This window comes from Zonotrichia leucophrys, chromosome 1 (assembly GCF_028769735.1).
Source record: "Zonotrichia leucophrys gambelii isolate GWCS_2022_RI chromosome 1, RI_Zleu_2.0, whole genome shotgun sequence".
In the NCBI taxonomy this organism is placed as follows: Eukaryota; Metazoa; Chordata; class Aves; order Passeriformes; family Passerellidae; genus Zonotrichia; species Zonotrichia leucophrys.
Window position 1 is genome coordinate 108297101 of NC_088169.1, and position 18394 is coordinate 108315494.

At 37.8% G+C, this 18394-nt stretch overlaps 1 protein-coding gene across 5 annotated transcripts in view; it reads right to left on the reverse strand.

The window, feature by feature from the left end:
- The window catches only part of ROBO1 (roundabout guidance receptor 1), a 682144-nt gene that overhangs the window by 614399 nt on the left and 49351 nt on the right, over window positions 1-18394 (reverse strand). The window contains exon 1 of one of the 5 annotated variants that reach the window (XM_064726889.1): window positions 11686-12167. The exons of 3 other annotated variants lie outside the window; for them this stretch is intronic. The gene's annotated coding sequence lies outside the window, so the exon portion shown is untranslated. Of the gene's footprint in view, window positions 1-10609; window positions 10637-11685; window positions 12168-18394 lie in introns of those variants that run through there. One more of the 5 variants, XM_064726897.1, reaches the window with a different exon arrangement.

The window sequence follows — 18394 nt, forward strand, 5'->3', positions numbered from 1 at the left end:
TCTTCAGCAGTCTGCATTTATACAACTCTGTGCTTTCATCTGCATATCCCTCTTCCCAATAATACTTTGGGCACTGGAGAGTTTTCTCTTAAGGAAAGCAGTGCTGATTGACTGCTGCCAGCTCCCCCTCTGCTCCTCATGCAAGTCCCTCACAATGGGCTCATTGCTTCCTTCCATCACCTCAGCCTGAGCGCCTGAAGCAATGTATCCCTATCTAAGCTTCAGATCAGGTTTTCAAGGAGCAAAGGACCTAATTAAATCAACTGGAAAAGGAGTTTAATCAATAGCAAACACATCTTGGTTTTATCTGTAAATACATAAATTACAAAAGAAAAGTTGAAAGCAGCAAAAGACATTGAGAGAAGCACTATCCAATCTACGCTACCCAATGCTTCCATTAAATTAAGCCTCAAACTACTCAAAAAGAATAGCTTGAATTTCAATCAGGAAATGCAAGACTCATTGTATGCTTTGATTGAGGCAGGTGAAAAACTATAATTTATTCCCTGTTTTCAGCTTATTTCAGCTTGCAATTTCTGCTCTTTAACAATTCCTTCCTTCAGCTATTCAAGGTACAAAATTCTTTTCCATTTCCTGCAGTGTTAACTGTATGCTGCAGCCTCTGCCCATTTGATTGGAATGCAGCATAATAGATGCAAATACTGGTCAAATATATCTTGATTATTCAGTTTTCACAGCATTTATGCAACGTGGTATCTCCACAACACCTAGGCTTTCCTGTCATGATGAGAGGGACTCTGGCCATCCAGACAGCCTTGATAACCAGAAGTACCACTATGGTTTCTTCATTGGATGAAAACTGTCAGGTTTTCTGCTCTGTTCACGTAGTTCATAGCATCTATGCCTTCATAAGCCACAGGCTCTTTCGTTGTTTTCCTGATGTTGTGTTTGTAAGCTCCTGTTCTAGACCACCAGGCTGAAGCACTGCTGCGATCCATCACACCACACATGGTGTCCAACATCATGTACCATACTCAGACATACTTAATCTCAAGCAGTTTCTTAAAGACATAATTTTAAAAAGTGCAGAGTGAACTTAATATAGCAGACATAACTCAATACTGAATTTCCATTCCATCACACTCTGCCTGTATTGCTTGATTTTGCAAAGTACTAGGCAAACATTCTTCTCAAACTTACCTACTTTTATCTGCATGCTGATAACCTTCATAGGCAAAATAAGAAAAAAAGACTCCATATTTCTAAAATATCACACAGCATTTACCTAAAGAACCCTCCATCCTAGATTTGAAGCTCATTTTCCATAGGTGTATATGGAGGTTCACTTGCAGCCAGAATTTCTCTCACATCTCATGGACACAGATACATCTGAACCTAGTTTTCACTTCTGTTTAAACCAAGCACCAAACTGGCATGGAAATGGCAGTAAAAACATACCTGAATAGGTGAATATAACCTATATATAATAGCAATTTTTTTTTTCCCTTGGTAATTGTTGCCTAAACTAAAATAGACAAACCTGACTCCTTTTTCCCCTCCTGGTGACCTTTAAAACAAGATTTATGCAATCATATGCCATATACTCTGAATCCAAGACCATGGCAGGTATTGAATCTGCTCATAAACTGCATCCAAGTTTCGAAGACGGATGTTTGAGAGAGAACCTGGTCCTGGATGCCCTTCAATGAGAGCACTCATGGATGTCTCTCTTTGGGTGCCCATCTCCAGCCCATGGAATTGCAGCAGGGTCTCTCCTCACCAAACAGTTCCTGCCAAGCCCAGGAAGTGAATTAGCACATCTGGTCTCTGGGAAAACACCACTGTCAGACAGGTAGGGAAGGCTGGACCAGGCACCTGCCAAGCAACATCAACTCAATTTTGGAAGGATGAGGCTGCACCAGAGGTGGAGCTGTCAGGATTGGGATGTGACAGGACAGACAAAAACCTGGAAGAACATGCCTGATTTCCCTACAAAAGGACTAAATCACATGCTTGCCAAAAAAAGAAGAGGGAAAGTCTAATAATGTTTCAAAGGAATATTGTTATGCTAGTGACAGACACCAATTCTCTTTTCCTCTCATCCTTAATTCTGCAAGGAAACTGCAATGAGACACATCAAAATCTGTGCCTACCACTACAGTAAATCAAGTTTTTCTACAACAAAATCTTAGCTATTCAATGGAGTCAGATATTGAGTTTCATAAAACAAATTGTTCAAAAAGAACATGGCTTCATAGCATTGACTCAGTATTGTTTTAAAGCTGTTATTCATATTCAAAAAAAACTTAGGAACTCCATTGTGGTATTTGACCTACAAATCACTGACTTCCATTAAGCCTGCAGTAATATTTTCTCCTCTTGCCATATTGCAGGGCTCATTTTATTACTGTCTACATAAAAAATATGGAGAAATATAACTTCATATTTTAAGACTCGCTTAATTAATTAAACATAAAGAACTCTATATCTTCCCACAAAACCTACATCTTATTTATGGTTACAGCCATGCCATTTGGATATGTAATTTCAGAAAGAATGAGGAAGAGGCTTGTCCTTAGTTTCTAGTTCTCTTTTAACATCAGCAAAAAAAACCCTCAAAAAAGTATAAATTACTAATTCTAGGGAAAGTTGCTTAAAATTTATTTTAAAACCAACTTTACTTCATAAAATACCATACTAATGCTTTTAAGCAAATAGAAAAACAAAATTATTCATGCTTATGACTGATAAAAAGAATAAATACTTAAATCTTCAGTACATGAACCATTAGGCCCCTGCCAAAAAACTTCCACTCCTTCAAGACACATTGGAAAAAGGCACATCTGAAACACACCCTCCACCCCTAACTGGTAGTAATGTTTACTTTGCACATAGAGAGTTGAATTTTGCTATTTTCTTTGACAAGTTTGAACTGCAAAGAAAATTTGCACTGTTGATGAAAACAGCAACAAACCAAAATGGTAAATTACACAGCATGTAGTCAATTGTTCAGCTTTCAAGTTAGAGTAAATAACAAATCAGCAACTCCATCTGTCTGTATATCAGACTGATCACATTGTAAAGAACTGAGCTTACATCTCAAAAATTTAATCAATAGTAAAATTAGAGAGCAACTTTAAATAAGCAGACTTAGTGTTGAGTTCTCTTTGTTTTGTCTCTCATCTTTGGGTAGAAGTGTCTGTGGATAGAAAACTCATTTATTGATCAACAGCTATTTTCACTTTGGAACCTGTTGGCAACTAAACCTTGGTTCACTTACAAATTGTGAGAAAATAATTGTTACATGCCTACAGTGACACTCAAGTTTGCATGTTCAGTTTTATGGAAGTAATTCTTTGGTTTTTTGATCCACAGACATTAACAGACAGATCCTTCCAAGCATATATTTCTAAAAAAATAAAATTTACTAAATGGCAAAGACATTAAAGCCACATAAAAAGGTGTTTGAAGAGCAAAAACCCAGTCCAAGAGTCTCATTACATGCAGAAAAACATGCTACTTCAAAACAAACACTTCATTACAGTAGCTCAAGAAAATGCCAAGAGACTACAACTGTTGACATTTATATAAACAATTAAACGTGATTAATGAAAGGCAGAGTGGCTAAATCTAATCTAGCTTATGATCGCTAATTTCCAAGTACTGATAATGTATTGGCAGCACTTTTTATTTTGATGAAGTAAGTTTTTAATGTCTGTTTTTAACTCTTGTTAAATGCCCAGGTTTCCACCACATCTGGCTTCTAATTGCACATAGAGAGCAGCTGCTAAGATGGGCTCTACCATTTGAGACAGGAGATGTCATTTCCACTCACAAAAATATCATATCCATCCATCATTTATGTTTTGTGACAGCCAAAACCTCCTCAAAATCACATTTCCCTATTCCTAGCAGCTGGGTTGGGCTTGTGTTAATCTGAAGAGCCTTTACAAGATACACCAAAGAGCAAAACGAACCTACATGGATCTACTCCTCCTAGAGTACCACTCTGAACCTCACAAAACACTGAACAATTACAAGGCCTGTTGAAGTAACCAGGATGTAGAGATGCTGGGCAGTGCAAGAAAGCAGATAAAATAAACTAATTTAAAACAAATGGGAAGTCTTAGAGCAAATTTTAACCCATTTAATATTGCTGCAATTTAAGGAATAGAACAGACACTCAAGCTCCCAAATCGCCCAAGACAGGTAACAAAAATGACACAGCATAGTATTTTTCACTTTGTTTTTAAAAAATTAACCTTCACAAAGAAATTTTAATCTATTTCCAAACCAAATAGCAGAAAACAGACGAGAACTGTAACACTGATAATGTATAAGTATTTCATTGGTTTGCTCTTCCCATTTGGGTAATATTTGACTTCAGTATTTTTGCAGATTTTTTTTGATGGAAAAATGAAATAAAAGATTATGTCTCATTCTCATGTTTTTTCACTTGCAGCCCAGACTTCTCTTTCTGGTGTTTTGGTCAGGTTGTTTTTTTTCACCTTCCAGAATCAAGTCCAGGAATTTTACTGCCTTCAAATAAGCACTGAAATTTTCTGCCTATGGAAATCTAAGCCTATAAATCTGAATGAAATTATTCTTCTATGGTCAGCTGCTGGTCCTTATAATATAGAAATACATTTAATTTACTATTTGAAACACTGCAAAGTAAAAAAAACAGTTTTTTGCTAAAAACCACAGTATTTATATAAATACTACACCTGTTTAAGCATGTTGTTCTCAACATTAACTTGTACACACAATGACGTAAACTAAGTTTTGGATGTTGCAACTTTGAATTTACACCATGACCTCAAGGTTATGATTTCAGAAGAAAATATTAAAGCTTTTTGCCTTTCAAAATTTTATTCTGCTTTACAAGATAAACATGGAATTTTTAATCCATATTTACTCATTAAAAACCTCCAGTAAAGCTTTGTTACAGAAAGGTTGATGTTGTCTCTTTGCTACCCTTAATAAATTACCAAGTAACTCAACACAGCAAATGGCAGGGGGAGGTGATACCTCTCCCTGTCTCACTGTGGCTTTCAAACATCCTTCACCTTCGTCCACAGAGCAATATGTAAAGAATGGCAAAGTTCAAGTGTTCTTTACATTTGGCATTTTAATACTCCCCTTCATTGTTTGCAAGGAGAAAACAAATTATTAATATCCCTGTGCAAATTGTGATAGTCTGAAGGATGTCAACATTTGGATAGCTAGAAGCCAGAGAAACTGGATTGTGACAATTTTCCCCATTTCTCATGGATAATGGAACAGCTGTCAGATGGTAACAACTTACACTATTAAGCTAGTCTGCATTTGAACTGGTGACCTAGGAGTGAAATATTCTCTCTCTTATGACCGTTCATTCTCTCATTAACAAGGCCCCTGAGTCTTTTGCTTTCCACTGACTAGTTCTTCCTTTTTTTCCTCCCCCTTTTCCTAAGTCAGATGTATTTCCCTGATTATCCAGTAGGATCACTCCAACTGGTGCATCTCTTTCAGACACCTGTGAGCAGGGACAGAATAATTGCTGGCTAGAAACTTAAAATGGAAAAGGTAAAAGACAATAAATAATATGTACATTGCATCACATAAGTGAGACAGAGGTTCTAAATAATTTGAAGATTAAATCCAAAATGAAGGCAAGGATGTAAAGTATAATGCTACATTTTATAGATGTACACATCCACACATTAGCACTGCCTACACCACCTTTGTCAGCACAGACTGAACAAGAAAAGCAGCGTTCATCCTGATGGAAAAGTGCTGCGTTCAAAGAAGTTATATATCAAAGAAGTTATATATCAATATATCTGCCAAAATGCCACAGTAGATGAACAACCTGTCCTAGAAATATCACACGTTCTTGCTTTCCAAGTTCTGTAACATTATTAACAAGCTGATACCTCTTAAAGACTTAAACTCCGGCAGGATTTTACTGAACATACCCTGAGGCAGTGGATGTTGTAGAACTATAAAAATCACAGAAAGATATAGTGGAGAGAAACAAAGCCACAACCCCACTATCAAAAGACAAAACTGTCAAAGTGACTATATATTTATTCACTAGAGATGAAGAAAACTAGGAGAAACATAAAAGAGGAATAGGCAGCAACCATTTATTCCTCAAAGTAAGGAAGAGTGGATGACAGCCAAACATAGAGGAGCAAGAAGAACAAAAATAAACTATCATTAAGAAAGGATAACAGGCATTTAATAGCCCCAAATCACAACTGCTTTTTCATTCATCCTTCTTGGCATAGACTAGAAGGAAAGTGGAACGGCAAAAAGGGAAGGAACTTAATCATATTTAAAAGGGCACTTATATTCACAGCACTTAACCATATTTAAAAGACTTGGCAGAGTTAATTCCATGGATATGCAAGACCTTAAAAGATTTCGCAGAAGAACAGCACCACAAGAGTAGGCTAGAAATTCTAAACCCCACTTTTGTTATTTTTTTTTTACAAAAACAAGTACAATAACTTGTTAATGGCTTCTGTTATTTTTTTATAATCAGATTATGCAAATAAACAAAATGAAATTCCCAACCAATATATAATAAATAAATAAATACATAAGTCATTCAGCAAAGGATCTGACCTGAAGCATATAAATCAGGCATCTTTTTCAGTCAACTAGGCAATTAAAATTAAATCTAGCCACTCCTACAGTGAAGGTGCCACTTTATGTTTCAACATTTACTTTTAACAGGGATTCTACAAGTGTTGGTGTTTCTCCAAGCTAGGGGTTAAATTACTTTCTCCTCCATCTGAACCATAACCAAAAAGCATTTTATGAGTGCAATAATGCACTTCAATAAATGGAGCTCACAATGGATACTCACTTTTCTCTGGGGAAGGAAGAAAACTTGTGTTCTCTTTCTGCTTCACAACACATTGGCAGTCTAAGGTATCCTTCGAAGGCACAGAGCCCACTGTATATTACTGGATTTATTTCACTTAATACAGGTAGGAAGCAGTTATGTACAACACCTCACCTAAGGTCCAACTCCTCATCTCTCCAACTGTTACCTTTCTTATTTGTGCAGAAACTAACTATTTCTTAACTCCATCTGAGATCCCATTTCCATTTTGAAAAAAAAAATTGAGGTAATCATAGAAAAGGCCCTAAAGTTAAACCCCATCTATTTAAATTCTCTTATTTATACTACAATAGCCATTCTATTACCATAATAATAGGTATATGAATATAAATAAATGCTTCACTTCATTTTTGTCAGCATTTGCAGAAAATAATATGACAGAGCAGGGCTCCAGGGACTCATCTGACATTATTGAACAACCTCTTTGCCTAGGATGTGCCTGTAGCTGCCCTGCTACAGACAGATTACACAAAGGAAGATCTGCTGTTGGATTTTCAATGGAAGACTCTGAGACTTAGACAAAGAATTGGCTAATGGGAATGCAAATGGCATCACCTGTATAAAGCAGAACAAAAATGCAAAGCAAGAAAATCCCAACAATTTAGCCTCCATTTAAATACTTTCTAAAGGATGCTTCTCTAAGGGGGCCCTTGTGAAGACTCTTTCTGCATGCACCAAGGAGCAACAGCTAAGATTTCCCATACAAAATCTCTATTAACAGTTCATTATTCCATTTCAAAAGCAATGAAATACAAGAGGTTTTTAGCTTCAGAGGCCATGAAACTTAAAAAGAACGTACCCTAACAAATAAGTGCATAGTATCAAGTGCTATATTACTGGATGTAACTCACAGAGCTAATTCCTGAAAATTTAATAGCAACCTACATGTGGTAAAGCACCCAAACTAATTTTAAACAATTATTTTTAATCAAAGTGCACCATATTCTACAGAGCAGTTTAAAATGTCAAGAAATTCGGGATTCTCTGCTGCAAAAGGACTTCCAGTATTCCAGCTGGGGAATATCCTACACTGCCAAAGCTCCAGGAGAGAGCTTGTTACCACTTGAAAGTGCAGAAGGAAGAGAAGGGGTGTGAGGGCAAATCAAACCTCTCAGTGGGACTCCTTTAAGGACAGACTCCTGCTGCTCCTGGGCATATTGGATAGCACCCCTACCCTGAGAAGAGGCAGGAAGGTCAGAGTCATTATTCATAGCAGAACACTACTAAAGTAAAGATTTAGAAGGTCATTAGAGATCATTTATACAATAGCCTTTAGTTTACTCAGCAAAATAAAGGGCACTCTCATTTCCACATGTAATCACTTGGAGACAGATACAGCCCTGCAATTTATAAGCAAAAAAACCCCCATCTAATTTTATTTTTTTAATGAAATGTGGCCAATTACCTGCTTTTTATATTTTGTATTTCAAGCTCACTTGAACATCAAAAAAATCACAAACTTTCAATTCTTATGAAGTCCCATTTTGGGGAAAAACTTTAAATATTTACAGTATTAACAGCTTGACCCATAAATTTGTTTAAAATTAACATGGGGGGAGCAGCCTCCAAAAAACCTATGGATCACATGGCACACCTGAGGCCGCCTTGATAGAACTACAAGACAAAGGTTCCATGCAAAATTTCCCTGAATGAAGTTCAGGTAAAATCATAGCTCTGAAAGGAATTTTTTTTGGCTTTTCAAAAGTTCTTCATAACTCAATATGAAGCATTCATTTAAAGTCCTGAATTTTTACACTGTTCCACTGCTGATCTTTAATAGCTTTTATATGTGCATAAATTGAGGATGAATTTAGAAAGAAATAAAAAGACCAGGTAGAAAGTTACATGGTTATATAAAATGGCAAAATAAGAAAGCCATTTGTGAATATATTAAGCCTGACCTTAAATAGGTGGTAATCCACAAAGCTTCCTTTTACACCAGCTGAGAATCTGATCTATTGAATTTAAGATGACATTTCCCATCAATATTTGATTTTTTTTCATGCCCATTGACAGCTTTCTATTATTGTATGAACCAAAGTGAACTAAATCTATTAGCTGCTGTATTCAAGAGTCTGCCTGATGACATTAGAAATAATAAGGATCAAGTTCAGCTCTCTCTCCTTTTTTCCTCCTTTATCATGCTTTACAACTCTTTCAGAACTTGATAATTCTCCTTGGCACCATTCCAGCTACCTTTTCTTATTGCAGTAAATAAAACAATCTGAAAATTAAAGAGGAGCATGCAGAAAGTAAGTTAGAGATTAAGGATAAATTGAAGATGCCCTAAAGCAGTAAAAATAAATTGATTTTTATTGCAATGAAACCACCTGTAATAGGCTGCTTCAGCAATTTTGTACCCTGTGATAGAGGCCTGACCTGCCCACACATCAAAGCACAGAGGGTGAGGTTCACTACAAAGTCACTTCTAAGCTGAGGACCATCCTTGGCACAGGTGGGAGGAGCAGGGAGGGAGGCCTGCAGCATTCCTACTCACTCAGTACAGCTGGTATAGAATTGGTATTCCCTTGGAAAAGCAAAAGAGAAACAGCAAATTACCTGCATTTAGATTTTACTTTTATTTCCCAGGAGCATTGGAGATACTGCCTTTTATTTGGGGTGAATAATGGGACAGCCATCATGTGCAGAAAGATCTGAGGTGTGGAATACAGGGGTGTAAAAAGTAGGGAGTAACAAGGGAAAGAAGGAGGTGTAAGAAAATTAAATGTAAACTGCTGATAAAGAACAGAAGCATAGTAAGAAAAACAACTTTCTTGTACAATGGGATACAGCCAGCATCCACTTTTTCCACAATAAAAAGTTCAGCCTGAAATGGCAATCTCCTTACTAACTAGCAAACTGCAGCAAAAGAACCTGTAGTTAATCCTTGCACTGTGCCACTGGATATTACTCCATGTCATTAATTTGGCAGTGCATCTACCTTTTGGTGCGCTCAAAGCTGCAAAACACTTTAAATACCACAGAACATCGTAGAGGGAAGTAAGAGATTGTGACAGCTGCAAAGGAAGCAGTTTGGATCTAGCATTTGGGAGCAAATTAACAAATAATACAAAGTAGCTAATTGATCATTGAGAATGCACTCTCATGTCAAGAATCTTGGCTAATAAACCAAGCTGATGAGGGCACAAAACCAATCTCACTTGGCTACAGCTCTTGGGCTTCCAAACATCTGTTACAAATAAATTGACCCTGCTTTCTGATGAAGTTTATCCTCTTACCCTCAAGAGCCCTCAAAAAATGGTCTCTGAATGTAGGAAAATAAAGTACAAGTCCTTTCACCTTCCACATGCCAGTCCCAATCTGTGAGCTCCAGCCTCAACTCCTCAGATCGCTGAGATAGTATAAATTTCTCACCCAAGTTCAATCTATACATCTTCTCAGTAAACTTTTCATTTCAATAAAAAGCCATGTCTACTGCACAAGTACTTCTGACGAAGCAGATTCCAGTTCCTAAATACATTTCCTAATTAATTTCACAGCTGTAAGTTTGTCTTGAAAAGAAACAGCAACAAAAAGACACACAACAAGAAAAACAACTCAAATGCTTATCAGTACCTGCATTTTGGAAAAATAACTTCACTCACATATGATTTTCAAGTAAGACAGCATATCCTGAAACTCCATCTCTGGCCTTTCTTTGAGCACAGACAAGAGGAGCTTTTAACTAAACTTGCATGTCTATAACCAATAAAGAAATACTGTTGTCATTTTATTGCAAAGCTCCCATACCTTCTCTGTTATTTCTCATGGGCATCTCCCTGCAGCACTGACTCCTTCACAGCACATCCAAAAAACTCCAAGTCTCTCCTCACCCAGCTATCCCACTCTTTTGTAGCACCTTTCTTATTGGACACAGCTGTGGCCCATTAAGGGCACACCTGTTCCTAATCTTTGGTGATTAGTACACCTGCACCTGATGAGTACACTCATCAGGTGTGAAACTGCCTCCCGCACTATTCTCTTACATTCTATCCCTCCACAATTCCCTTTTTTAATTACAAAGTTGCAGCATCTCTGGAAAGACAGGTTTGAGTAAATTGATATTATAACATATTCACATATCTGACTTAGGACTAACAGTATACAAATGTTCAGGCAACATGTCACAGTAAGAACACACATTTTTAAGTTCTGATTTAGTTTTGCTTTTCACAATCTAGAACATCAACCTAAGGCTTTTCATAAACTAATACTGTCTTAACTACCTTTGGCAGGGCCCTTTGCAAAACATAGTGAACCCGGTACAAACATACCTTTGTATAATTTCTGCTTAACTTTGGAATAAGTCTGTGCCCTGACCTTGATTCATTACCCAAACTTGCATTACATATCATCAGAAACCCTTATACTTACACTTGTAGAATATTGACAACATCAATAGCTGTACAACTTCATAAGGCAACTCACAAGCATAAGCTAAAGGCTATATAGTAGGGTAGTAACAAATCCACAGTTACATAATTTCATCAAGAGCTATAGAACTTGAGCAACATCAACCCAGTATCTGTTGAGTGTACTTGTGCTTATGGAATATAAACTTTTACACTTATTCCTAATCAAAGATTAGTAGCTGCAATTCACAAACAAAATGCACATTTCATCAACAAATAAATACACTATACTGAATGATAGAGCTACTCTGTCCCCAGCTCCCACTGCTGGTTTAATAATGCTCTCCTTCCTTTTACAGTTTGCTGTATTAGTTGGCCACTGCAAGCCTCTCTTGCCCTCCTGTTTTCCATGTAGATAAAACAATTTGTTTTTCACTAGATATGTTATTTCCCATTGTGTCCCCAGCAGCTCACCTGTGCTCCAGGTGTCCAAATCTGTCAGGTCTGGACCAGGCAGCCTCCCCTGCTGCTCTCAGTGCTACGCTGGGCTCCATCTCTGGCTGCACCTTGCTCTACAGCCCAATCCTCAATCACATCAGGTTACTGTGGAGATGGCCACTATTCAATTTTAGAAGGCTTCTCTTACATATTGACTGTGCAGCTCTGACTCTGCGTCTCAGAGCTCCATGTTACAGCTTGTGTCCTTCTTCTTGGGGATGCTATCTCATACATAGTCCAGACTTCTACGTTCCCAGGTCTGCCTGGCTGTAACTCATCCAGATTTTTAGGCTCTCAGGCTCTTGGTGTGCCTGACTTCACTATCTTATTTCTCTTAGGTCTGCAGTCATCTTCATGAACCACCTTGGGATCACACTGCTTAATATTAAGTCCTTTTTCTCAAACCACCACAGGATCATCTCCTTACTGCTCTCTCTAAAGTTCTCTACCCAAATCACCATGGGATCACATTGGGCTCACCAAATGTTGTCATCTTATTGCAAAGCTCCCATATCTTCTCAGTGACTTCTCATGGGCAGCTCCCTGCATCACCAAGTCCTTCACAGCACAGCCAATAAACTCCAACTCCCCTCACCCAGCTACCCCACTCTTTTATAGCACCCTTCTAATTGGACACAGCTGTGGCCTGTTAAGGGCAGGCCTGTTCCTAATCTTTAGTGATTAGCACAGCTGCAACTCAGGTGTGAGATTACCTACTGCACTATTTTCTTGCATTCTATCCCCCCACAAAATACAGGCACCTTCAGGTACATGACTCACCTTAAAAACAAATTTTTAGGAGGAACCAGCTCTCTCGACAGTCATTGCTCCCCACTGACATTTTGGTCAAGCTGCTGGAGTGTAACACTGCAAGCCTACCCTGAAGATGAACTGACTTGGGATGGCAGATTGCCTCCCACTGTGGGCACCTGGTTAACATTTCAGTACAATCTAAAACTGAAAGGAAATAAAGCTGTTCTTCTCAAAACTTCCAGAAGACATCTGACACACAGCCTGCAAGGGAGTCCAGCAGAGAACTGCTAAAGCAGATGGTTTTCTCCTCCATTCTCTGCACATTGAAGGCTTTGCTCATTCCCAGTCAGTTCCTCATTGTCACTCATCTGTGACTTCACTCTCCATCTGTATTGCCGTATGCTGAGTGATAAAGTCAGATCAAAATCCTATCCACAATTAAAAATAAAAACCAAAAAACCCTGCTATCTAGCATCTCAGGCAAACAAGAAAAAATTTAACAGCAATATTAGAAAATTTCTAACTCCCATCTCAAATGAAAACATAACCATTCTATAAGTACACGAGTATAAAACTGGGGTTACTTTCAAATTCTGTCTGTGTTCAAGTTCATGGCTCTAAAATCAATACTCTGGATTGCTTTAGGGTGTTGTTTTCAAATCTGATGTATTTTCTCTTTATCATGCATTTCTGCAAAGAAATAAAAGACCACCAGATATTCTGTATAGTAACCATATGTGGACAAAAAAAAGAAACCTGCAAAGCAGCTGAAGTAAACTATTTCACAACAAGAGTGTTTTCTTTCTCTGTCTCATGTTCCTTACTCACCCTGGCATTCTAGAGCACCCAACGAAATGGTGGTGAAATTTATGTAGTTACTCAAACCTCCAATGTCCCTAAAACTGCTGACAACATCCTTCTCTCAGGATGCTACTTCTCATGGGTGATGAAGCAAAGAACACCTTAATCTGCACACGTCAAGATAAGTAAAATTCATGTCAGCCCTTGCAAAACAAAGCTACTGGCGCAGAAGGTCACTAACCACTTCAGGCCAAACACTGCACACTAAGGAACTTCTGCAAACTTTTCCACTACAATGCAGGGTCAATGGACAACATTAAGAATATCTGAATGCAAGTGAGGATAATTCCTTGTTAAGTTGCTTTTACACAAACAGGAAGTATTATCTTGCATATTTACTGTTGTTCTGAAGTTCTGAAATTGGGTTACATAATAAAAGCTGTTAGTTATTCCCCTCATAACCTGGGAAGAATTGTAGGCATGAATATAGACAATGGACTATCAATTCAGCAAAGCATTTAACCTTGTGCTCTACAACTACCCCTACTCAGCAAACTCCCTGGACTCAGATGAAAATTTTTGTCAATCTCCCTCCTGCTTCTTTCAATGCAAAGGAAAGGCTGAAGCACCTCCCACTGAGGTCACCTCACATCTACAAATGGGGACATTAAAGCAGGTGTCCCTGCACTGTTCTGTCTCCACAGCTGCAGAAAGCAAGCAGGAAAGCATTGATACTGATTATGTTACTTTTGGCTATCCCATGGGAAATAACTTCATCCAAAAAACACAAAAAGCTCTTGCGCATGACAAAAATCCTTTGTATTTGTCATCACAAGATAGTCTTCTAGACAGATGAATTATTACAGATTAAAAACCAAAAAGCAATTTTGCCTTCAGTCTCTATTTCTGCTCAGGTTGCAGCTCACAAGGGATACCAAGAGGAGCATAAGAGAAGAAATGACCCAAGCATCTCTGTATTAAATAACAAAGTTAGCATAAAGAAATGGACTTAAAAAATAAATAACCCAAAACCACAGAAAATAAAATAAGTTTATATTTATATTTATGGTTTTAATTTAAGACATTTTCAAGTCTTCATCTGCAGAGTCCAATAATCACCAACAAGCTAGCTGCAGACTACTCTGAAGTGGATGGCATTTCTATGTCAGGGTCTCCACTTTCTTGCTTTTTAGGATTTCAGACATCAGGGCTGGGTAACACAAAATCAAATCTTGATAGGGGCATGCAGAGGAGGAAATCACATGAACAGCACAAGCCAATAAATTGTGGAGTTTTGCAATCATAACATGAAAAACTTCTATGAGCATTGCAATGTGGTATTTTATCAGGGCTAACATAGCTTTAGTAAAAAAAATACCTACAAAGGCTAATTTCAGTATTAATACTTAAACTAAGTTGGTTACTTATTTGAAGTCTTAAATGACTATGAAGCATGTTATTACACTTCTGATGTAGCTTAAAGATTTTCAGGAATGATCAGCATGGATATGTGAATGAATCTTATTCAGCTTCACAAAGAGCAACTAATGAACAACAAGCCTGATTGTATCTTAACACTTGATTAATATTAGTTAGTTTCTTTAATTAGAACCCCAATATATCTTGCAATTTCAGGTGATCAGGTAGAACTCCAATTTGAGATTTTAGCTGATTTTTATTGTTTATTCTTTGGAGAAGTAGCATATTTCTATGGGACACTGGGCAGATTTCAAAGGCAGTGAAAAGGAGCAGGACTCTCCTTCTCTGAGGGATTTACAGAAGCAGTTGGTCTAAATTCGCTCCAAAAATCCCTTTGTATGCAGATTAACCCTCTCTCATTTACATGAGAAAAATCTTTCCCTCAAATCTCACAGTTGTTATGCACAGTAGCGACTCGTGGCTGTCCCTTTGATTACATTATAAATTAATATTTGCCCTTGCTTTCCAATCAATAGGCAAGAGTATTTTGTCAAAAGGCACGCTGTTGGCAACACTCAAGCATATTCATGAGGGCTTAGCAGTGATTAGGGTGCTCAGGCACAGGCAGCAGCAGCAGAGCTTCTCCCACCCTGTGCGCTTTGTGTGCTGTGGAAAACGCCAATCACTTTCTTTTAAAATTTTAGAAGTTTTATAGTAATAAAATGGTTATAAAAATAGTAACACAATTAGAGTAATTACAATTTGGACTATTTGAATTAGGACAATATAAGACAATAGAAACAGAGTTACAGACGTCCCGGCACCCTTTTCTGGGCCTCATAAGCCCGAAAAAGGACACACATGAACAGAGGATTAACCCTTAAAAACAACCTGTTGCATATTCATACATCTCCTACATGATGCATAAATTTCATTCAAAATACAGGATTCTGTCTGGGCATCATCAACTTCTTCCTCATAAGCCTAATGGTGTCATCCTGCCCAAGCAAGGAGGGAAGAAGTTTGTTTCTCCTGATAATGCAGCAATAAATCCTCTTTCTCTGAAAGATTTAGGTGTCTTGTGACTGCTTTTTCTAAAGAAAGGATTTGCACTGAGATAAAGTATCCTACACAGCATAGTTTCTATTTACACATTTTGTTATAACCTAAAGCTATATTAAGAGAATTAACACAGCTTTACTTTCTAACACACCACACATCATATTCATTTTAACATTCGCAAAAAGCCAATCATAAAACACTCATTTTTCTGCACCTTGCATCCTTCCTGGAGGTTTTCCACAGGCTCTAATAGTTCCCAGTTGGCCTCCCCAGGGCAGACCTTTGCACAGCTGGGAAGCTGACGTTGCTATGGAGCACCACCACCATTACTGAACAAAGGTGCAAAACAGTGCATTACAGCTGACACGCGGCTCGGGAAGGCATTAAGTGTCTTTACCGAGCTGTCACTTACAGCCCTGTGGGAGACAGAGCCAAGTCACGGGTCCAGGAAAATAATATAGTGCATTAGCAATAACTGTGACAGAAAGCTGAAGGGGTTACGCAGAATTAGGTGTACCACATATGGCCGTGCTTGGCGAAGGTTGACTGAACTAATATTGACTGTTTCAAAGCACACAGCTCTGCTCCAGCCTCTCAGAAACTCAAATGTGTTGCTAGAATGGTGATCTGACCAAAAGTTATTACCTGTTTTAAATCAGGATATATAGTAGATATTAGATGTATATTTTGTATATACATATATCTATTAATTTATCTATATGAGAGTGAATCACACGCTTTTGAAGCTTACACATGCCAGCCTTATTCACTGCCCCATGAGTTGTAAATGTACATCCCTACACCACAGTTTATGCCTTATAAGCATATAAGTAAGCCAAGTAGCGCTCTCCACTATTTTGTATTTCTGACACTCTCTTGGGTAACTTGGAAAAACTTGCATACAGTAAAATGTAGTAAATTAGACAACACTGTGATCCATCAAGTGTCCCTGCCCCTGTTAACATCTTCAGGTCTCGGAGTCAATCTATAAAATATGCTTATTCAGATAAGACTTGTAATCACACGTTTACACACGAGAGAGGAAATGCTGACTTGTTCTTTTGCCTCCAAATTTTTTCAGAGGGGCACTATCAACAGGCAGGAGGCTATAAAAACCCAACAGTTCTTTTTCATCAAGCAAAGTCTTCTCTTGTACTAAAATATAATTTACTTTGTGTAACCTCCCAGTTTAAGCCTTCATATTCCTTTTACCTAAGTTCAAAAGTCTCTGACTAAATAAAATGCTCCACTGGGATGTAAGTATGCATCTTACATAGACACACACAGGAAATCCTGATCTTCATATGACCTTGTGAAAATACTCACTATAAATTAGGGTCAGAACAATCAATTTTAGAGTTACCATTACAGCTGTGGTTACAGGTTACTTTTACTTAACATGTTGGATCTGGTGTCACATGATGTATGAGTTCAGCTGAGCAGTGAAAATTTGGCAGAGCAGAAAAAAGCTTCTGATCCAACCAAGACATTGTCCATCTGCTAGAACTTCTGCAATCAACACTGTCCATATCAACCCATTAATAATTCCTACTATAGATCACCACACAGGACAACATTAGCTTATCCATTCAGGGTTTTACTGCATTCTGGCAATATTTAGGTGTTTCCTCCAGATCAGGACATTTTCCAGAGCACCACACAGTGGGAGCAAAAAGCTATTGTCCCAAAGATTAAGATCTTTTCTTTTTCTAGAAACAACAAGACTTTATGTTCATCATGGCTGAATACTATTTTGTATCAGTATTCCAGAGTAGGTTTTGTTGTGGTGAATTCGTTGTTGTTTTGTTAGGGATTTTTTCAAATTGCTAACTATGTTTTTGCTACAGCTAATGAAAATAATTGAGGAGTTGAGAGGCTTGTTTTAAACCTCAGAAAAGTGGGGAGATTTGCTTTGACAAGAAATTGCTTCAATTTTATGGGCCAGATGGCTAAGGTTCTGCAGATCTGTGGAAATGTAAACTTGTTCCACATTTCTCATCTAACAAAAAGACACAATACGGAGTTAAATTGTATCTCCGCTAAGAAAACAGCAAATCAAATCAGACTGTTTTAAATCTATGAGCTTAATTCAATCTTCAGCAAAGCTATTGCAACTACAAGCATAGGCAGACTTTGAAAAAGTACTACTAAGTAAACAAATTCAAACATAGAAGTTATGCTAAATCAGTAAAACCTGGCTCAAATGCAAACAGTGGCTGGGTTCTTACTCAAAAAAGAGCTCCCAAGTTTAAACGAAAATACAGTAGGGGGGAAATCACATGATACTACATATATAATATGGAATGAATAAAGCAAGCTCTCCCTGCTCCAAGCACAGCTCCTTTCAGTGTCCCCACTGGAGATGCACAGGAGATATTTCACCCCTATGGCTGCCAGCACATTACAAGGTGCTTTGATGCACCCTGGCCAAGCTTTTTTTCTGCTATTTACATTCTATCCATTGTCTGACTTCACAGTCCACTCTTAAAAGACCTGCTAAATAGAGTGTACACATATAATCCACAGAGACCTGGTCAACTGCTACCTAACATCAGTTAACTTTGACTTTTAAATATGCAGCACAGCACTTCTGTGACATAAATGCTTACAACTATCCCTATCCAATATACTTACAAAAAAGCAGAGTTTG